Raw genomic sequence first — 23,019 nt, forward strand, 5'->3', positions numbered from 1 at the left:
GGCAGCTCCATGCAAAATCTGTAACTTCTGCAAGTTGCAAACCCTGTGGAACACTCCCCGCTCTCTTAAGAGGGAGGTTCACAACATTAGGGCCTTTTAGTTTTTAGATCTGAGCTGTGGTTTGAACAAATCATTTAGATTCTTTGCCTTTTACTTTATATAGGGATTTCTCTTGTCTTCCTTCTTATTTATGCTCTGGCAGGATCTCTGCAGGTGAACTCATTGATACAGGGTTATGATTATAAAGGTTGCTCACAGCTCCTCAGACTCCTTGCTGACAACCTCACTGTTCTTTCAGACCCCCAAATGCCTCTTCCGCAAGAGAAACTGGCAAATTTAGCTCTGTGACAGGGCTGGGCATTAATTTTGATAAATTGGAGACAATGTTGTGGAAGCTGGGGCCAAGAACATGGCTGTTTATTAGGTGGCGCTTTTGGTATCAAGGTGTGTCTGACTTCCCTGAAATACCTGGTGGTTCGTATGTGACAGAATTTGTCTGGACTTAGGTTGAATTATGTACCTGTTTTGCAATGTATTACATATGACTTATGATCCTGGCATCCTGGCAGCCCCTCAATTTATTCTTATTAGGCAGAATTGCTGCTATTAAAATAATAGCCCTCCCACGACTTCTTTTTTTCTTCCAAGCCCTCTCAATTTTGATCTCAGACAGGATTATGAAACAACGGCAATCAATTTTAAACCGTTTTATTTTGTGAAACAAGAGGGCAAGATGGCCGGCCAAACTTCCTTACGCTAAATCTCAAGTTGGGGCGAGTATGGGTGTGAGAGACAGACAGACAGACTATATTTTGATGCCTTTCAATTAGGGCAGATTCTTTTTACGGCCTCTTGGGGTCAAGACTAAAACTTGGGTAGGGTTGGAGGCAATGAATCAATCAACAGCTCCCTAATAATAATAATAATAATAATAATAATAATTTTATTTATACCCCGCCCTCCTCAGCCAAGACCGGGCTCAGGGTGGCTAACAACCAATAATAAAAACAAGTTGATTGAAATACAACTTAAAAATAGATTAAAATACAACATTAAAATGCAGCCTCACCACAGGAGGAGAAAGGAAAAAAGAAAGAGGGGGAGGGAATCAAATTGACTCCAAGCCAAAGGCCAGCCGGAACAACTCTGTCTTACAGGCCCTGTGGAAAGGAATCAGATCCTGCAAGGCCCTGGTCTCATGAGGCAGAGCGTTCCACCAGGCCGGGGCCAGAGTTGAAAAGGCCCTGGCTCTGGCTGAGGCTAATCTAACTTCCTTAGGGCCCGGGACCTCTAGGGTGTTGCTATTTATGGACCTTAAGGCCCTCCGTGGGGCATACCGGGAGAGGCGGTCCCGTAGGTACGAGGGTCCTAGGGCACTTCTTTCCCTACCAGCCACCCAGATAATGTGGAAGAAAGTGACAAATCCTTTCTTTCATTGTTCAGTTTGGCACAAATGGCACAAGAAATGAGAACCCTTTCTTTTAAATTGTGATCACTCTCCCATTTCATTACAGAGAGTGATCACTCTCCCATTTCATCTGCCACATCAAGCAAGTGTGCTCCGAGTGCCACAATGCACACTAGTTGCGGGACATCTTTGATCGATCTATCCCTTTGTCAGCACAACAAGTTACAGATAAGTTTAGGGGCACTTCTCCTTTTTTTTTTATAAAATATTTCTTAGGGTTTAACAAATACAAAGAAAAGAAAAACGAACAATAAAAGATTACAAAACTTCAAAATAGATAAACATCAAAACACACAAAAAAGCAAAAACAAAAACATTTAAAAAGCAAAAACATTAAAAAAACACACCAGTATTTTCGTATCCTTAATTTTCATTTGCTTATTTCCTTGACTTCCTCACACCTCCCTTTTTGTATTCTAGTACAATTAATTGTTTCAGCAAGTCCTTTCCCTTTTTCTCCAATTTAGTTCCATAATTTATCTTAACACAATTTAGCCTTAAATTTTGCACCTTAACCCATAATCAATCCATTCTTACTTAATTCTTAATAACTCAGGGGCACTTCTCCTAACTGACTGAAGATTCACTAAATTAGCTCGTTTTTGCAGGAGCCTTCTGTTGACAGAACAGCAACTACCGTAAGTCCCCATACAGCTTACAAACTTCTCATTCCTACCACTCCAGAGTGCAGGAGAGGCCTGGTATTCTACTGAAGACTTTTTCTTCTTTTTCTGGCCTTATGGTCCTTTGGGAGAGAGGTACTAGACAGGAAGTGGGTCCTGGTCTTTGGAATAACCTTTGGACCCCTAAGCCTCTGTCCTCTGCTTCAGCCACCATTTATGAGAACTCATTGAATGCTCACCACTGGTGTTGCACTCCATTCTTGCTTGCCAGAGTTCAAGCATTGGGCAATGCCGTTTATGTTGGCAGAACCGAAATGAGAAGGGGACTTGACGGCACCTGTGGTGGGCTTGTCCAGGAGTGGGCGTCTTTGGGGAACACGTGGTGAAACAAATTGGGGTTATTATTGGGGAAAGTGTGATGTTGGAGTCCAAATTGTGTTTGCTACCAGTGTTTGAGGAGAGTAGTGTAGCTCTTGTGGGAAAATAACTAGTAATTTATTTAATGGTCCTAGCTTGATTGGTCATTTCACAGGGCAAGAAAGATTCTTCACCCATTACTTTAGATAGATGGCATTCAAAGGCATTGTTTATTACTGTTTGAGAGAAGCTAACCCATCATTTAAAGACTCTTAGAGACCAGGCAGAGCCAGAGAATTTTGCTGCAATTTGGTGGGAGTTTAATCTCATACACGAGCATGAACAACCATTTCAGACTTTCATTCTATCTGAGTTTATTGGACAGAATTTTTAAGCTTTTGCTCATTGTCCTTTTGATCCTTTCCTCTGTTAGCTCAGTGGATGCCCTGGGTATTATTAGATGTATTGTAAGAATATGTTAAAGGTAAAGGTAAAGGGACCCCTGACCATTAGGTCCAGTCGTGACCGACTCTGGGGTTGCGGCGCTCATCTCGCTTTATTGACCAAGGGAGCCGGCGTACAGCTTCCGGGTCATGTGACCAGCATGACTAAGCCGCTTCTGGTGAACCAGAGCAGCGCACGGAAATGCTGTTTACCTTCCCGCCGGAGCACTACCTATTTATCTACTTGCACTTTGACGTGCTTTTGAACTGCTAGGTTGGCAGGAGCAAGGACCGAGCAACGGGAGCTCACCCCGTCGCGGGGATTCGAACCGCCGACCTTCTGATCAGCAAGTCCTAGGCTCTGTGGTTTAACCCACAGCGCCACCCACATCCCTTGTAAGAATATCTTGCAGCTACTCTTTTAGGTCACCCTCTTGAAGGTACATCGTATCATCCTGTCTGCTATTTATGATTTTCTTGTCTTTTTAAATTTTTTTAAGGCAAGTAAAGGTGGGGGTGGGCAAGAAAGCTTGTTGGAGGTATATAAATTTGTGGATTGTAGAGAGAAAGTGAATAGAGAGCAGTTTTTCCGCTTTCTCACAAATCTAAAGAACAGAGCTCATCCAAGGAAGCTGAATGTTGGAAGATTTGGGAAAGACAAAAGGAATCACTTTTTCACACAGCCCATAGTTTAACCGTGGAACTCACTGCCACAAGATGTGGCAACAGCCACCAACCTGGACAGCTTTGAAAGAGGATGGGGGGGGGGGAAGGATGATAAGGCTATCAAGCTATTAAAGCTATGGTTTTCCCAGTAGTGATGTACGGAAGTGAGAGCTGGACCATAAAGAAGGCTGATCGGCGAAGAATTGATGCTTTTGAATTATGGTGCTGGAGGAGACTCTTGAGAGTCCCATGGACTGCAAGAAGATCAAACCTATCCATTCTTAAGGAAATCAGCCCTGAGTGCTCACTGGAAGGGCAGATCCTGAAGCTGAGGCTCCAGTACTTTGGCCACGTCATGAGAAGAGAAGACTCCCTGGAAAAGACCCTGATGTTGGGAAAGATTGAGGGCACAAGGAGAAGGGGACGACAGAGAACGAGATGGTTGGACAGTGTTCTCAAAGCTACCAGCATGAGTTTGACCAAACTGCGGGAGGCAGTGGAAGACAAGAGTGCCTGGCGTGCTCTGGTCCACGGGGTCACGAAGAGTTGGCTATCCTGGCTGAGGCTGATAGGAGCTGGAGTCAGGCGACATTCAGAGAGCACGACATTGGCTACCCTTGGGCTACATGGCGACACGGTGTCACCGCTTTGTGTCATCATAAAGCCTACCAGTTAGAGGGCAAAGCTTCCTGTCCACCTCATAAGGGCCTGCTGGGTGGGGAAGCCAGCTGTCAGGATTAATAAGAGGTTCCCTTGCTTCCATATGCTAGCTTTTGCACCGCCAAAAATGCCACACCAACTTCCCAAAATGGATGGTGAAGTTGGAGGAAGCAGTTCAGCTCAGCCCCAGCTTTCACCCCAGAGATGCAAGGATAGAACAACGCCGCTCTCTGCATTCACAAAGAATCATAGGCAGTTTTCAACATCATACCCAAGGTGCAGAGTAACTTTGAGTCTAGCCTCCCCCACCTACCTCTGTGGTCCTCGCCCCGGCAGAGGAGAGCAACGGTGCAACAGGAAGTGAGGAACCAGCCACAGAGATAGAGGGTCAGCTGTCCTTACAGCGACTGCCTTCTCGGTTCCTGTTACAGGCACGAGGGAGAAGCCCATCCCCACCAGCCCTGCCCCATGGCAGAAGCCCTCCTAAGCTTATGGGGTTCCCACAAGGCTAATACACGGCCTTAGCCCTCCAGAAGTGAAACTTGCCCTGCTGAATCGTGCCCTGATATCCCTTCGTTCCTCCAGCCCAAGCACACGCAGAAGAGTCAAAATCAACCTGCTGCTTTCAAGGCCGCCTGTGTCCTTGCCTGTCCCTGTCACAGTTGCTTGGGAGGACTAGGATGGCGCGAGGGCTTAAAGGAGATTAGCGTCCACTTTTACCCGGCAGGCACAGTGGCAAAGTTCCAGAACAGGAGCTAGAGGATCCCTCCAGAAGACCAGGGAGATAATAAGGGCCTTCTGGGTTTCAAATCATACACACACAGAGAGAGAATGAAAGCCAAATGCACTTACCTAATACATCCACAGCTATTACCTATAAACTAAGGGCTAATCCACATTTAACTTTTGCCTTGATCTTTCCGGACACAGGTCTGTCCTTAAAAGCTCCATATCTGCACATTTTCTTTTTCTGCTCTGGAGCTTTCCCCGTGAAAACCCACCCTTTAGTGTTACTTATTTTTTGTTTGTTTGTTTTAAATATCGTCAAAATATCTCAGGGCAGTTTGACAATCCAAACCAAGGGATATGATTTCCAGGTAGACTTGAACTCTAGCACATCTCAGATTTAGACATGAATGCCCTCATCTTCTGCATGTTTACTCGGGAGTAAGTCCCACTTTGTTCCCTCGGGCTTACACCCTAATTCATGGTTGTAGGCATTTCTGGAGAACTGCACAAAGGACTTTGGCAGGTTGTCCCACTCACCTGTCAAAATTAGGCCGCAGGGATGGGGAGGGGGAGGGTCTGGCCAAGCCAAAAACAGCCCCCCACTCTTGCCCTAACAAGTTAGGAATTGCATCCAAAGTGTGTTTGAAGGGAGCAAGCACTGTGGGGTTGAAGAAAACCCATCTGCTCTCTATAGATATCTTTCCCCTCTTTCCTCACAGTAAAACAGCTCCTTTCTTACCCATTACGTGCAATGTTGTGTTTTGCATTGGTACTTTTGGTTCTTCAATGGCTACAACACAGAGCAAAACAGTCAACTGACCCTCTGAGCAAGTCCTAAATGTCAGGAGACCCACTATGGTGCTCAGGAATTAGATGTCTGCAATCCTCTACAGCAATGCCAGAAAGGAACAGCTATGAAAATAAAGTCTGGAGGTGGTGGGGGGAACGGGGGGGACGAGACGGGATGACTTGCCCATCACCAGCGCCACAAGTCGCTTGACTGACAGCTTTTCAAAGATCTAAATACAGAGAAGGGGGATTTCCCCGAATTCAGCAGTTGAGCAATTTGAGTTTCTACCCATCATGCCCACCAGAAGCAGCAGAATTTATTTTGAGGGAGGAAAACCATCCGAAACCATCTGCCTGTGTTAATGCAAGCATGTTTTCCTCCCTAACGAGGCCACACAGAACATCAATAAAAGATGGCACTGCAATTTGTGTGGGTGGTGACAGAAGGCTCTGTGTGTGTGTGTGTGTGTGTGTGTGTGTGTGTGTGTGTGTGTTTGGGCTTGTGTATAGTAAGGAAGAGAAGGCCTGACGCTTTGCAATAATGATCTGGGGCTGGGAAAATGTCAGGCACCTGGTGCTGCTGCTGTTGTTTTTGTGAAAAAGAAATATGATACTAGAAGTGGACACACGCGCGCGCACACACACACACGCACACACACACACCCCACAAGCCTGAACAAGGCTGGCACCTAAGAAACTGATACTGCTGGATATTTGAGGGGACCAGAACTGAGCCAGAACATTTTGGTACCTGGGAGGTGAAAAAGCCAGGTGGCGCTCTCGCACTCGGTCTCTCTCTCTCTCTCTCTCTCTCTCTCTCTCACACACACACACACACACACACACATGGTTGCGTCCTTGCTTGCTCCACTCACCAAGCCCCTTAGACCTTACCAACTCCCTCCCCTTGCATCTCACCAAACCTCTCCCCTTAGACCTCCTCCCCACCACCAGACATACTTTCCCACCTTGTACTGCAAAGAGGAGGAAGCAAAAGATGCTAGAATTAGGCAGGGGATGGGAAGCTCCCCTTGGCATCAATTGTAGCTCCCCCCCCCCCATCCCACCTACCCAGGCCGTTTTCAGCACCAAGAAATGAAGGGAGGGGGCATTGAGGAAGAGATTTGTGCTTCCTTCTTGCTGCGCTACCACTGAAACTTGAGAAGTGCTGGCTGTGTCTAATTTGGGGGGTTTAGAAAAACAACTACCAAGATGTGGTTACTAGCCATACAATTACTTTTAACATTTGGTTTGAGCCTAAGGTAAAGGTAAAGGGACCCAACCATTAGGTCCAGTTGTGACCGACTCTGGAGTTGCGGTGCTCATCTCGCTTTATTGGCCGATGGAGCCAGTGTACAGCTTCCGGGTCATGTGGCCAGCATGACTAACCCGCTTCTGGCGAACCAGAGCAGCGCATGGAAATGCCTTTTACCTTCCTGCCGGAGGCAGTACCTATTTATCTACTTGCACTTTGATGTACTTTCGAACTGCTAGGTTGGCAGGAGCAGGGACCGAGCAACGGGAGCTCACCCCATCGCGGGGATTCGAACCGCCAACCTTCTGATCGGCAAGCCCTAGGCTCTGTGGTTTAACCCACAGTGCCACCGGCATCCCAGCCTAAGCTTCAATGTTAGTCATCAGTGGGGTTTGCACAGAATTCCCCCATCTCCCACTCTTCCAAACTCGTAGGAAGGCTAGTTTGGCTGAGGGCATTCCCTAGCCGCTGCTTCCACCTGTTAACACCCACAACAGTTGTCACCCATACAAATTGCAGTGCCATGTTTTACTTGATGTGATGTTTGGCCTTGGAGAGCCAGTGTGGTGTAGTGGTTAAGAGCGGTGGACTTGTAATCTGGTGAACCGGGTTCGATTCCCTGCTCCTCCACATGCAGCTGCTGGGTGTCCTTGGGCCAGTCACACTTCTCTGAAGTCTCTCAGCCCCACTCACCTCGCAGAGTGTTTGTTGTGGGGGAGGAAGGGAAAGGAGAATGTTAGCCGCTTTGAGACTCCTTCTTCTTGTTATTTGGACTACCATGGTTCCTTGCAGAGTGACAGAGCAGGAAGTGACAAAGTGCCCAGGATGAGTAACAGATATTCCTTAGCACTGCTCCAGGAACCTATTTCTGGATTTAGAAAGCTCATTCAAGATAACCCACAGGAATATTCACCTACCTTATAATTAAGCCTATTTAACAGATGTATAACTAGGGCTGGGTAATATCTGGTTTTCAACATCACGGTATATCACCAGCTAAACATTGCGATATACCGATATATCACGATGTCTGAAATAAGGATGGAACTATGTACAGGCAAATGCTAACCCGCCTTTTAAGAAACCTTATTCATAAAGCAGTTTACAACACACACCATCAGCACATAAACAATAAAATATTTTTTGAAACCTCTCTTTCGTAATACTACTAAAAGCCAGCGCAACAAATAGTCCAGCATTATTTAAACATATAAAACTCAAACCCACAACACCATTTCTCTAGCTGTTTGCAATTAACCACTGAAGGACATCACAAAAAGGTCCTTCAAGGCCTATGCATAAACACAGTGAGGGACGGGACTTGATCACACAATGAGGGAGCTTCATTTCACAACTGTGGGGCCACCATTGAGAGGGCCCTGTTCTGTATGCCCACCACAGGGATTGTCTTTGTAGGTTGGCACCTAAGCAGGGCCTCTGAAGTACACCTTAATGCATGGGCAACTTGATCTTTTAGGTAAACCCAGACTATTTAGGGCTTTAAAGGTCAATATCAGCACTGTGAATCGGGCCTGGACACACAGTGAAACCGGTACATTATAGGTACCGAACAGCTATTAAGACAGCAGAAATGTTACATGTTCTAGACTGAGCCAGTTCTATGCCTTAAGGCCCCCATACAAGTCCTCGTCTTCTCGCCTTCTTCTCTGAAACCCACACAAAGCAGAACATGTGCCAGCATGCAGTTGAGGCCTGAATATTTAAAGTGCGTGCCCAAGACATTTCACTCTCTAAAGTGGAGTCGAAATGAGGCATCTTCCCCACCCTTAGGCTAGGACCAGCAGTTATAGGGATTCTTGCTGCAGTATTAAGACAACGCATTCTGGTCTTCATCTAACCTTTCCCCTGGTGCAGCCTGAAGGGGGCTGCTCCGCTCTGCTGCATGGCCTTAGAAGCTTAAAAAGTAACATACACATCACGTGAAACGTGCAAGTCCTGAGCTCTGGACCACATAATGTGATAAACCAGAAACTGCATCTTAGCTTGTGAAGAGTAGCTTTTGTTCACCATCGAACAACAGCATCTGTCACATCTGGGATTAGGGGCAAGATCAAAGGGTGTAGTTTTTTAATTAAGTTTGACATTCAGCTCCTCTATTTTTAGCAATTAAGTTACAAAATTTATACCCTCTTTCCCTTCTCTCCCTCCCAACCATTGTGCTGTGATGTAAGGCGCAAAACTAGCCACAGAAATCTGCTACACTGTGGGAGGGAAATCAATGTCTTAAAATGCCATTGTTTTGTAAAATTAATTAGCAACATAACAAACGTCACGTGCCAAAATTGGTATGTTACCAGTTTCCTTCATCCCCCACCCTCTGTCCAGAAGTGGGGAGCCTCTAGCGAATGGACCAAGTTTGGTCCAACAGTTCATTTGCCCTAAACCACACCTACCAGCTCCACACCTGATGAAATACGTGACGTCGGATGTAGGGAAGGTAGAGACCTTGCAGGATTGGCTTATTTGCACAGCTGATCCCTGCAGAAAGCAGGGCTGAACTTCCCACTGGGCCATAAAGGTTCCCTACCCCTGCTGTTAGGGACGCATGTGGCACTGTGGGTTAAACCACTGAGCCTAGGACTTGCCAATCAGAAGGTCGGCTGTTCGAATCCCTGTGACGGGGTGATCTCCCGTTGCTCGGTCCCTGCTCCTGCCAACCTAGCAGTTCGAAAGCACGTCAAAGTGCAAGTAGATAAATAGGTACCGCTCCGGCGGGAAGGTAAACGGCATTTCCGTGCGCTGCTCTGGTTCGCCAGAAGCGGCTTAGTCATGCTGGCCACATGACCCAGAAGCTGTACGCCGGCTCCCTCGGCCAATAAAGCGAGATGAGCGCCGCAACCCCAGAGTTGGTCACGACTGGACCTAATGGTCAGGGGTCCCTTTACCTTTACCCCTGCTCTAGTCGTTGGAAGAATAGAATGTCCATGAGGCCCTGGAATTTTGCAGGTCTGAAAGGGAGGCTGTCCTCAGATCTCCCCTTCCAAGCAGCATGAAAAGACCCCTGCTGTTGCCCCTCTCATGGCAGAGAGGGCAAAAAGGGAAAACTGGATCTGCTCAATCCAAAGCCCTCACAATCCATTACAAGCCCACAGAACGGGAAGGGTGGGGGAGAGAGCAGTACGCACTCAGAGGGATCCACTCTCCCTTCCCCAGTCTATTTCTCTCCAGCATTCCCAAGATACTGCATGCTGCTGAGCTGTCATATCTTAAAATATTTACAAGTATTTCATTAAAAATGATTTTCATGTAATACTATGAGTAGAACTTTAAAAACCACAATAGCTGGGCTTTATTGAATTCCTTCCCGAATCAAATATTTCCAGTTCAAATACTTTAGATTATGAGAGAAGGGAGGGGGAATATTTTGAGACATTTATGCAGCAGGTAATATTAACAGGGGGTACTTTTTATTAGATTAAGAATTTATAAGCTGCTTCGCAAACAAGTTTTCCAAAGCAGTGTTCAGTAAAGGTGTCAGCAAACCTAATGTATACGAGAACTACATGCACAGCAATTTAAAAGCAAATCTCAGAAACACCAGATTCAGTATGCATTATAAAACGGCTTCAACGAGCTTTAGGGAAGGCCCTCTTTAAAAGATAAGTTATCGGTAGTCTCTGCTATGCATTTGCCTAATTTCAATCGGAACCAGATTCCAGAGGCCTGGAACTGCAATTCTAAATGACTGGTTTTTAGCTGATGTCAGGTGTGCAGTCCTCTTAACAATGCTCTACCAGAGTAACACAGTTCCAGCCAGGTGTGTATGGGACAAGGAGACCCCTCAGGTAACATGGGCACTAGTTGCATACGGCTTTCAGTGTTAGAAGCAACTGAGACTGGTACCCTATTGGCCGCCAGTGCAGTTCCCTTGGCGGTGGTGTTGAGAGGATGCCCTAGGCAACAGCCTAGTTGCCATGTTTTGCACTAGCTGCAGCTTACAGACCATGGCCAAGGGAAGCCCCACATAGGGTGTGTCACAGTAATCCAGTCTTGCAGTTATCAGTGCCTAGGCCACAGCTCCAATACTTTGGCCACCTCATGAGAAGAGAAGTCTCCCTGGAAAAGACCCTGATGTTGGGAAAGATTGAGGGCACAAGGAGAAGGGGACGACAGAGGATGAGATAGTTGGTTCTTGAAGATACGAAGATGAATTTGACTAAGCTGCGGGAGGCAATGGAAGACAGGAGTGCCTGGCGTGCTCTGGTCCATGGCGTCATGAAGAGTTGGACACGACTAAACAACAAAGACCACTGTGGTCCAGCTCCCATGCTCCAAGAATGGTCATAGCTGCCTTCCCAGCAAAAGCTGATAAGAGGCTCTCCTAGCTACTGATATTCCAGTGGCATAGATGCATTGAAGAGCACTCCCGGACTGTGAACCTGCAACCCCATTCAGAGCAAGAACCTGGCCTATTTATCAGACACAGGGACCACTCACTCTCAGATCCTCCATCTTGCAAGGATTCAAATTCGGTTCACTGGCCCTTGTCCAGCCCATCACTGCTTGCAGATACCTGATTCAGATGTTAAAGAGATCTGGAGCTCTGTGTCATCAGCATACAGATGACTGCCCCCAGTGGTTTCATGTAGGTATTAAATAACATGGAGCACAGAATAGTGCCCTACAAAAAGCACCATAGCACAAGGGGGCCATGGATTACTCCCCAAATGCTGCTCTCTGTATTCGACCCTGAAGAGTGGAACAGAACCACCTTAAACAGTGACCCTGTTCCCATGGAGCCAATCCAGAGAGACAGACTACTAGCCAGGTATCACTCCCATTGCCCCTCACTCAATAAATACTGTTCGTCAGGGCAACCAAGACAATTTGGCCCCCAAACCAGGTTTGAACCTAGAATGGAATGGGCCTAGATTATCAGTTCAATCCAAGAACAACCGCAGCTACTGCCAAAACCCTTTCAACCGCCTTCCCAATAAATGGTGAATTTATTCTCCTTAGCTTTGTTTACTAAAGGTAAGTCCGGTAAACATGCTGAATTAGGTCCCAATTAATTTAGGGAATGCAACTCAAAATTTTATGGCAAGCACACACATCTTTTCTTACAGACCCTAAAACTCGCCTGTCAGTCAGGGCCTATTTTTCTTTAAGGAGGAAAACGTATGCAAAACTCTCTTCCCCAACCAAGAAGAGATGGCATTAACAGGAGCAGCAAGAGAGTCACCAGGGTCATACGCACCACTCTGGCCTTTGCAGTTCCAGCACGCAGAGCAAATACCCCACCTGCCCAACAAACAAGCCGGCCCAGGCTTTAGTGCGAAGTGGATAGAGCTGGCTTAGCCAATCATCATGTCTATCCCCCTGGGTCTGTTCCTGCCTCTCCAAAGGAGCACAGAACAAGCAGGAGGCACCAGGGAACAGCCTCTTTTCAACACTCTTCGACTTCTTAGCAATTCCTAGCAGGCAGTCATGCTGTTTCGTTTCCCCCAAGCACACGCAGGAGATTCTCCAACTGGATTGCCCGACATTTTTATCTCTAGTTTTTAAAGAAGCTGAGGTGAGAGCCTTCTGAATCGGACAAGAGCAGTAGCACTGGGGAGGTGGGGGAGGCACTTAACCCTTCCCCTCCCATCTTCGTTTTCCCTATCGAAAACACCCTTCCAAAAGGTATTGCTGGCCCCTCAGAGCGGAGCGGAACACAGAAGAAGCCATGATGCCCTTGCTCCTCAGCCCCATTGCCGCTTCAATGTCAAGGGCTACCAAAGAACTACCAAGTCACTGCAGAGGTGCCAGAGGTGAGCTCCTGTCCCCAGGTCAAGACCGGCTGCAAGCTACTTTTGTGATCCAAGTCCCTCCGCTCATAAGCAGGTAGTGGAAGCATTTCACAAGCTCGGGGGCAGCGGGAGGAGATGCAACAGAGCAAAATCATTGACGCCGCTGAGCTGCAGCGGCAACAAATCCCAGAAGGGCACGAAACTAAGTGGACCAGACAGGCGCGACAGCACCACCGATTCTCCCAGCTAATGTCTCCCTTGGGATTTCTTTTGGAGAGGGGAAGGTGGGGGGGGGGTGCAGCATGCCATTTACCTGACCAAAGGCCCCACCCCGTGGCCTCCCCATCCCCCAGTAGCTTCGCTCACTCGCACATGCAGGAAAGCGCAGGGCGATTACATAAAAAAGACAGAGCTGGAAATAGCCCAGATGCAGTGATTCCCAGTTCCCCATTCCTTTCCTCCCCCCAATCAAGAACCCAAGCCACCCTTCCCCCACCACCATGGAGCTGCCCTCCCTCCCCATCCCAACCGCTCATAAGGGGCTCTGGAAAGCACAGCCAATTAAAGACGCTCAAAAGTGGGGCAAGCATGCAGCAGAGGGAGGAGGGGGGTGCTGGAAAAACTGCAGATGGGGGGGGCGGGTCTTGTGGGATAGGGGATAGCGATATGACCATCCCCACCACCCTAGAATCAATTTGCCGCCTCCCAGGTTCCAAAAGGGGCTGCAGGTGACAAGCCAATGGAAAGGAGGGATGGCGCAGAATGACATACACATACACCCCACATAATAATAATTGTGTGACACATAATTCTCTCTGCAGATTGGATCTGATATCCTGCTTTATCACTACCCTAAGGAGTCTCAAAGCGGCTAACATTCTCCTTTCCCTTCCTCCCCCACAACAAACACTCTGTGAGGTGAGTGAGGCTGAGAGACTTCAGAGAAGTGTGACTAGCCCAAGGTCACCCAGCAGCTGCATGTGGAGGAGCAGAGATGCGAACCCGGTTCACCAGATTACGAGTCCACCACTCTTAACCACTACACCACATTGGCTCTCCAAATATTATCCAATGAAGTGAAACAGACAGCACAAGTGGCAGCTGGGAGGCAGGACTCCTGGGTTCTTTCACCACTGCAAGGCTGTGTTGAGCGGGTCTTAGTATATGGGGCACGTTGCTGTCTGGCCTCATATCAGAGTCCCAACTTTTTGGGAGCCCCACACCTCAAGACGGTCATGTTTGAGGAGCAAAGGAACAGACCCTACTTAGGGTGCTTGGATCAAAATAAAGGAAATTCTAGGGATTTGAATGCCAGGACTAAGAAACACACCCCTACAAGCCATGGACCTGTGATGAGTTGGATGAGTAATGGATGATTCTTTTACCTTAAATAGTGGCCCCATAGGAAGATTTCTTGCAAGAGAAGAGGAAATAGTTCCCAACAGCTAGTCCAAACACTGGACATTTGTCCCTGGGTGTCATTGGCTTGAAGGAGGAACCATCACTATTGCCTCTAAGTTGGTGTTTTGCATCATAAGGGAATGTGATACAGTTACTAGGCAACTAAGGATATGATCCTCAATTACGGTTAGGTCATTTGTCAGGATCAAAGAGGCAGCAAGCCTAGGGGACCAAAGCACTGTGTTCCCAGCGGCCAGGACCTATCCTTCTGCTGCCCATCTCAGCCTTCTCTTGCCGATCTCTGAACAGTTCCCGCAGAATCTCTGCAGACCTCTCTGGCAGAGTTACGTCTCCTCGCCGCCAAAATGGGGGAAGGGACAAAGATAAACAAGGACATCTCTGTCAAAGTCAGATAGAGAGTCCAGTGGGCCAATTCCTCCCAACCGTTGTTTAGCAAACTACTGTCTTGGCAGAAGATTTAGCGCTGCTGATGGCATAACCCATGTGTTTCACTTTACAGAGAGCAGTCCTCTGTTTAAAGCGCTGTCGGTCCTAGCCTAGTTTAAAGAGCAGGAACCATAAAAAGAACAGGTGGAGAGGGTCTTGAAGTTACCTATCCAGTACCTGGATAGTTAGCAGTACCTGGGTGGCAGGCTGTGGAAGCACACAGGTCACCAAATCCCCATCTTCTGCACTGCCCTCCACCATGATGAGTTGTGTTGTGCTTCTGTACATATCAATTAGCACATGCAATTTCTGTGCAAATCTGGGTTCTTTGCGTGTGCGTGAGAGAGATGTATTTCCTCTTTTTTGGTGATGTGTATGTGGCCACATGGGAACCAGACCAGATGTCCATGTTAGTAGTAGTACTCATTGAGTAATGGGATAGTTCCCATAGTACCACTGCCCATCTTTGTCCATGGAGTTTTGCCAACAAACCTTGCCAACAAAGGTCCGTATAGTTAAAGCTATGGTTTTCCCAGTAGTGATGTATGGAAGTGAGAGCTGGACCATCAAGAAGGCTGATCGCCGAAGAATTGATGCTTTTGAATTATGGTGCTGGAGGAGACTCTTGATAGTCCCGTGGACTGCAAGAAGATCAAACCGATCCATTCTTAAGGAAATCAGCCCTGAGTGCTCACTGGAAGGACAGGTCCTGAAGCTGAGACTCCAATACTTTGGCCACCTTGTGAGAAGAGAAGATTCCCTGGAAAAGACCCTGATGTTGGGAAAGATGGAGGGCACAAGGAGAAGGGGACGACCGAGGATGAGATGGTTGGACAGTGTTCTCAAAGCTACCAGCATGAGTTTGACCAAACTGCGGGAGGCAGTGGAAGACAGGCGTGCCTGGGCTGCTCTGGTCCATGGGGTCACGAAGAGTCAGACACGACTAAACGACTAAACAACAACACCACTGCCCATCCAGGACAAGGAAGTGGAATGCTTAGCCCTGACCCCTGACTCTTGGCCATGCTGAGTGAGGCTGATGGGAGTGAGAGTCCCACAACATCTGGAGGCCACAGTCTTCCCCCTCCATCGTTGTTTCAGACCACCTGGTGCCGAGCACCCCAACACCACCAACGCAGGCCTGGTCTGCCCATTCGGAGCAGGACGGATTGGGGCACTTCAAACTGCAAGCAAACGTTTGCTCTTGTAATTACTCATCTAAAGACATCCCTACAAGTAAAAACAAAACCCACAAAGGTATTGCGCCAGGGAGAAAAAGCCTAACACAGTCCTATCCGATTTGTGAATGTGTGCATGCATGCGGTTTATGGAAGGGAGCATTTTTTAAACAAAAACAATGACATCACACCCACACAGCCCTTCAGTCTGAAGTAGTTCAGTCTGTTCAACCCCCCTTGGGGCTCCACTGGCTCATTTACACTGCATTCTGCTGACTCCCGTGTAGGCCAGGGCCTCTCCTGGAGAGAAGCTTCCCAGTTCCCTGCCCACCGGTCTCCCAGCATGCCTGCGGGGCTTCTCCCATCCCCTTCTGTTACCGGGAGTTGGCTCCCCTCACCCTGCCACCTCTGAGAACTGTTTTCCTCCCTAGGCAGGTCTCAGCATGAAAAAGATACAGCTGAAATGAAATCCAAGTGTAATTGAGTTTGTCCCTGGGCTTGGGGGTGGGGGAAGCAGCAGGGAGTGCTCAGCTAGTCCTGGTTTTGTGAGGCTTAGCAAAAAACAACAACCAGGGGCAGGGGTGAGGCCTAAAGTCCACATACCCCACATTGATGCACACACACACACACACACACACACACACGTTCCCACACCTGTGTGTGTGTTCCTGAGCAGGGAATACTGAAGCACCCAAACATTCTTAACCTGTGAGTGCATGCACTTTCCAGGCCACACGGTACATGCTTGCCATACAGCAGCGTTAACCATTGCGTTCTCTCACACACCCACATACCTGACACACGCATGCACTTACATGTATCACAGGCAAACGCGCCACAAATATGCCTTTGCCACAAAACCTCAGCAGTCCGCTCTTTCTCCCCCACCCAGTTCGCCCTGTTTCTCCGAGGAAAATCCACAATTCGCAGACTTACAGGCATCGCTCCCCTGTATGCACATGCAGGCAGAACTACGTGTCTTTCTATACACACACTCGCAAGGAGCACATCATCTCTGCACCTAAACCCCTCCTGCAACGCTGGAGACAGAAGTGCCAGCAGTATTGAATCATCAGTGGCGGGGGTGGGGGGGTCCAGGCCTGATTCTCTAGCTCCTGTCCACTCTGCAAAACAGAGCCACCAACAGCCACAGATCCCATCTCTTTCCTTCACCCACCCACCCCGCTTCAGCCCAACTCTGCTGCCCAGGATCGGGACCAGATGCAAACCTCAAAGGAGCTCTGTTCCTTGCCGCCATTGGCCAGGTCATAGTACGGTCAAGAGGGAGGAGGGAAGCAGGTGAGACAAAAGCCCTTTGTTTGGGGGAAGGCAGGTGCTGGGAGTGGTATGGCCCGTGCCAATCCTCTTTGAGTGAGGGACGGCAGGGAAGCCGACTGTACAAGGTTTCTTTGCAAACCCCCCTCCCCTCCCCCCACACACTCACCGGTTCCGAGACACACTCAGAATGGGAGAAGATTTTGTTCCCTGGAAGATGCAGGTGCACACAGAGACTTAGGCACCAGAAGCCTTGAAGCCTGGGGGAATTCAGCGCCAAACTGTGTGTACGATGGGGTGTGTGGAGGGGGCTGGAGAGCAAAATGTGAGATAAGCCAACTAACCAATTAGGACCCAGGAGTCCCAAAGCAACCCTCTACCTTGCAATGCACTAAGTCCTCTCTCCAGAAATGCAGGAGTTTGAGCTTTGGTGCCACAATCCCAGAGGTGACGATCTGCAGTAGTTTTGTGTAGAGGAGGTAGCAGGAGGCAGCAGACAGAGCAAGTAGCAAAGGCTGCCCATTGCCTACTTGCTCTCTCTCTCTCTAGCCAGCAGGGGAAACAGCTAGGACCAAAGAGATGCTCAAATTACTAAACTGCAACTAAAACAAAGATGTGAAGGTCACAGGGAATGAGGCACCAAGCCAGGCTTCTACAGAGTCCTGGCTGCAACCACAAGGGTGGCAAAAGCTGTGGCAGGGACCCATGGACCCCCGGCAAAATGAAAGGATCCGGCATGGATGTTAGTGACAAGTTGGAGGAAAATACCCCTGACTAATCTGGAGGCTGAGGTCACAGGCACACCGTGTATTTAAAGCACTCTTACACCACTCTGACAATTTGGGTTTCCTCAAAGAATTCTGGGAGCTGTAGTTTGTTAAGTGTCTCCTATCAACTCTCAACATCTTTAACAAACTACAGCTCCCAATATTCTTGGGGGGGGGGGTAGGAAAGTGGAATAGGAGTGCTTTATATGTCCTAGAAGGGGTGGAAGCGGGAAAGCCATTTTCTAGAATAGAATAGAATAGAATAGAATAGAATAGAATAGAATAGAATAGAATAGAATAGAATAGAATCATAGAGTTGGAAGAGACCACAAGGGCCATCGAGGCCAAGCAGGAAACACCATCAGAGCACTCCTGACATATGGTTGTCAAGCCTCTGCTTAAAGACCTCCAAAGAAGGAGACTCCACCACACTCCTTGGCAGAAAATTCCACTGTCGAACAGCTCTTACTGTCAGGAAGTTCTTCCTCATGTTTAGGTGGAATCTTCTTTCTTGTAGTTTGGATCCATTGCTCCGTGTCCGCTTCTCTGGAGCAGCAGAAAACAACCTTTCTCCCTCTTGTCCTCATGTGCCACCAACAAAGAACAGGTGCACGGCAAGAGCTGTTTATTGAGCAACCCCTCCAGATGGCTCACAAAAGCAAGTCAAGCCACATCTGACGGGCTATGTTGGGGGGGGGGGAGCAATCGAAGGAAACATGTAGGAGGCAGAGAGAAACCCTGATCTGGCTGTGAAACATCTTCTGCTGCAACATTCAAAGACCGGGGTGAGGAATTAAGTCCTTCCCTACACTAGGTAAAGGGACCCCTGACCGTTAGGTCCAGTTGTGGCCGACTCTGGGGTTGCAGCGCTCATCTCGCTTTATTGGCCGAGGGAGCCGGCGTACAGCTTCCGGGTCATGTGGCCAGCATGACTAAGCCGCTTCTGGCGAACCAGAGCAGCGCACGGAAACGCCGTTTACCTTCCCGCCAGAGCGGTACCTATTTATCTACTTGCACTGGTGTGCTTTCAAACTGCTAGGTTGGCAGGAGCAGGGACCGAGCAATGGGAGCTCACCCCGTCGCGGGGATTCAAACCGCTGACCTTCTGATCAGCAAGTCCTAGGCTCTGTGGTTTAACCCACAGCGCCACTAGGGTCCCTACACTACAGAAGCACTAAAGACGTCGAACCGATTCATGTGATCTTGTTGAGGAAGGGGGAGTGGCAAAGTCACCACAAGTTGAATTTCTGATAGGATGCGAGTTCAAGCTACACAGGCTCTAGAATCAACCCAAAATTCCACTCTGAGGAAAAAGTTGTTACTTTGCAGGCAGTAAAATAAGGTTGCATGAGCCTCAGAATCCTACGCAAGTTCAGTTAGAATGCTGTTCTATCACATTCAAAAGGTGGGAAATGATTTAGTCCCAGCTGAGCCACCATGGTGTGGTAGTTTAAAACGTCAGACTAGCACCCAGGAGACAAGAATTCAAATCCTCACTGGGTTACCTTGGGCCATTAACTCTCTCCCTCTCAACCTAACCTGCCTCAAAGGGTTCTTGCGACGATAAAATTGAAAGCGAGACATCCATGCGCACCACTTTGATTTCTTTGCAGGAAAGGTAACCATCAATAAAGAGGCTCCAGTCTCAACATGACCCTGATTGGCACTTTCAATATTAATTAGACGAAGAACTACCCATTTGAAATGGCGAGTCCCAAGAACAAAGGGCTTGCATCACAAAGACTCAGGGGCAGATCACCACCCTGATCTGTGTCCCCAATGTCTCATGGGCCAATTTTAATTCAGCTTTCAATTCACACTGTGTCTTGCTCCACCCAAGTCTTCCTGATCACCGAAGCAGTGAACACGCTAGCCTTTTTGCAGAACAAGAATGTCGTTTTTTCTTAATCCAGAATTATTTATGCTTATCCCCCAACATGCTTCTTTCAGTCTAGATTTTACATATAGATACATAGATCCTGCTGTCCACAAGGATATGACTACTTGATTCACATTTGAATATTCTCCTCTTCAGAGGTTACCCAGTATTTTCCTCCCTGCTCATGCCTATAAAGGGGGAAATGACAATTGCAATCTTAGCACATCCACACCCACAACACCATTGGGCAAGGGGGGATACCCTCCATTGCTAGGACCGCCTACATTGGCTTTGATCCAATTTCAAATGGGTACACTGCGGGGTACAGGTACAGGTATCCCTGATCATTAGATCCAGTTGTGGCCAACTCTGGGGTTGGGGTGCTCATCTCGCTTTATTGGCTGAGGGAGCTGGTATACAGCTTCCGGGTCATGTGGCCAGCATGACTAAGCCGCTTCTGGTGAACCAGAGCAGCGCACGGAAACGCCGTTTACCTTCCTGCCGGAGTGGTACCTATTTATCTACTTGCAGTTTGTTGTGCTTTCAAATTGCTAGGTTGGCAGGAGCAGGGACTGAGCAATGGGAACTCACCCCGTCGTGGGGATTCGAACTGCCGACCTTCTGATCGGCAAGTCCTAGGCTCTGTGGTTTAACCCACAGCACCACCCGTGTCCCACACTGTCGGGTAATTCAGATTAATTCAGATTAATCTCTAGAAATGCGTTTCAGAGGCATTGTTTGTTTGGATTAAGCAGGAAAAAACCCACCAACTCCTCAGTCTCCATTAATTCTAGAATAAAATGTGTGTATGCAGCTGAAGCTTGCTTGGGTCTCCTCCAAGGCTTCCCAAAGTTTATCATATATTGCTTGCACACTCACACACACATCTTCACAGCCTCAGTAGCTAGAAACATAGGTCTACCCACAGTAAATGAGATTGTTAGGCTATAACATGAACTTCTCTGGGCAGCTTAATTAAGAAGTAGAAAATACATACACAGCAACATATGTTAAAATGCAGTTCCTATGCTTACCCAGTGCAATCATTTAATATAAGCAACCTTGTGATTATGCGCAGCTCGCAGACATTTTGGTGCCCAAGATAAAAAATGCAAATAGCAGCATCTCTCCTCCACTAATTAACACGAGGCACAATCCACTACAAAATTCTTTTGCCTGGGACTCTTTCTACACTTTCCAGCCTGGGAGGAGAGCCAGATCAGACCACTGCTATTCACCCTCAACAAGATTTGGGCAGAAAAAAATACTCAGTGTATTGTGCCTCTTGGGTCAGATCTGCCTCCTTCTTGGCTGCTTCTAAAAGGCACCCAAAGTCTGTTGCCCAAGATGGTTGCCTCATCTTGCCTCGGGACAGGGCCACCCCTCAGCGCACACACACACACACACACACACCAAGTCAGACTTTTGTCCCATCTAGCTTAATACTGTCTACAAAGAGACTGGTAGTGACTCTGCAAGGTTTCAGACAGGAGTTTCCCTACCTGGGATTGCTGGAAATTGAACCTGTGACTTTCTGTATGCAAAGCATTTGCTCTGCCCACTGAGCCACAGCCCTTCCCCACATATTCCTCCTCTTAGCTGAATGCCACTTTTAAATGATGCTCCAGGACATAGTTCATTGTAGCCTCCACACAGGACCAGCAATGTCTCATGGGCCAAGTCAGCCTTGCCTGAAGGAGGAGAAGGAGGAATGACTCCACCTGCAGCTCATCACCCTTCACAGAGGAGAAGGCCCTGATGAGAACCAGCTGGCTCTGGCCTTCTGGAAAACAATGCCTGTAGTTTCTGGCCCTACCTTGCTGCTTCCTGCTCACCATCTGGGTTCCCTGTCCTCTGGACTGGACCCCTGGCTCTGTGACCATCTGGCTTCCCTGACTTCCGTACTGTCTCTATGTGGATTTTGCTCGTGGAGTTCCTCAGAGACTGCTAGCCCCTCAGTGCCGGATTAAATCCTGTGGAGACCCCTAGGCCAGGCATAGGCAAGCTCGGCCCTCCAGATGTTTTGGGACTACAACTCTCATCATCCCTAGCTAACAGGACCAGTGGTCAGGGATGATGGGAGATGTAGTCCCAAAACATCTGGAGGGACAAGTTTGCCTATGCCTGCCCTAGGCCGTCAAAATATGGGGGGGGGGCTTGCAAATGATCTCCTAATAGGTTTCTGTACTTTTCTTTCAAGATCAAATCAATATTATTTTGATCTGTTGTTGTGGGACCCCTAAAAGGCATGGAACCCATAGGCCAGTGCCTACTTTGCTTATTTGGTAATCCGGCACTGTAGCCCCTGCTTAGTCAGCAATGGGACTTGGAAGGGGCTACAACACAGTGATGAATGGGAATGGGATGTCCTCTTCATGGCAGCTGCAGCATGTTGGTGGGGGCTGTTTGGAAGCAGTGTACAGGGGTACCTCGGGTTACATATGCTTCAGGTTACATAAGCGTTTAGGTTATAGACTCCGCTAACCCAAAAATAGTACCTCGGGTTAAGAACTTTGCTTCAGGATGAGAACAGAAATCGTGCTCCGGCAGTGCGGCAGCAGCGGGAGGCCCCATTAGCTAAAGTGGTGCCTCAGGTTAAGAACAGTTTCAGGTTAAGTACGGACCTCCGGAACGAATTAAGTACTTAACCCAAGGTACCACTGTAATGAATACAGGAGTGATATTCAGAAAGACAATGCAAAAGCAACAGAAACATAATACTTTCTTTAGAAGCAGAGTTTGGATTTGATATCCCGCTTTATCACTACCCTAAGGAGTCTCAAAGCGGCTAACAATCTCCTTTTCCCTTCCTCCCCCACAACAAACACTCTGTGAGGGGAGTGAGGCTGAGAGACTTCAGAGAAGTGTGACTGGCCCAAGGTCACCCAGCAGCTGCATGTGGAGGAGTGGGGAATCAAACCCGGTTCACCAGATTATGAGTCCACCGCTCTTAACCACTACACCACACTGGCTCTTTAACCCCTTTGAGGGTTTTTTTTTTCTGCAACCAAGCAGTATATAAATTTTATTAAATTAATTAATCAAGGCCAGCTGGAGCAGCAGGCAAACCTTTCAGAGCATGATGGTTCATCCAGCCTCTAGAGCAGTTCTTGGAAGCTTGCTCTCTTTTTTACAACTAGGTCTGATGCAAAAGGCAATGCACTGCTGGTACTTTGGAATTCAGTCTTAATGGACCAGTTTGGCTACCCATACTTTTTGTCATCAAGCCCAATGGTGTTCTAGAGACTGGAGAAAGCTGAACTTACAGACTCAAGTATCCTCCTCCCATGGGTTCATTTTGTGGTCCCACGCAAGTGGCTCATTCATTC

At 48.0% G+C, this 23,019-nt stretch overlaps 1 protein-coding gene across 10 annotated transcripts in view; it reads right to left on the bottom strand.

Moving 5' to 3' along the window:
- Positions 1-23,019, bottom strand: part of ZNF385A (zinc finger protein 385A) — a 201,975-nt gene that overhangs the window by 93,329 nt on the left and 85,627 nt on the right. The window contains exon 1 of one of the 10 annotated variants that reach the window (XM_083427672.1): positions 14,129-14,275. The exons of the other annotated variants lie outside the window; for them this stretch is intronic. The gene's annotated coding sequence lies outside the window, so the exon portion shown is untranslated. Of the gene's footprint in view, positions 1-14,128; positions 14,276-23,019 lie in introns of those variants that run through there. 10 annotated transcript variants of the gene reach the window in all.

This window comes from Podarcis tiliguerta, assembly GCF_965153285.1.
Source record: "Podarcis tiliguerta genome assembly, chromosome: 2".
NCBI classification, from domain to species: domain Eukaryota; kingdom Metazoa; phylum Chordata; class Lepidosauria; order Squamata; family Lacertidae; genus Podarcis; species Podarcis tiliguerta.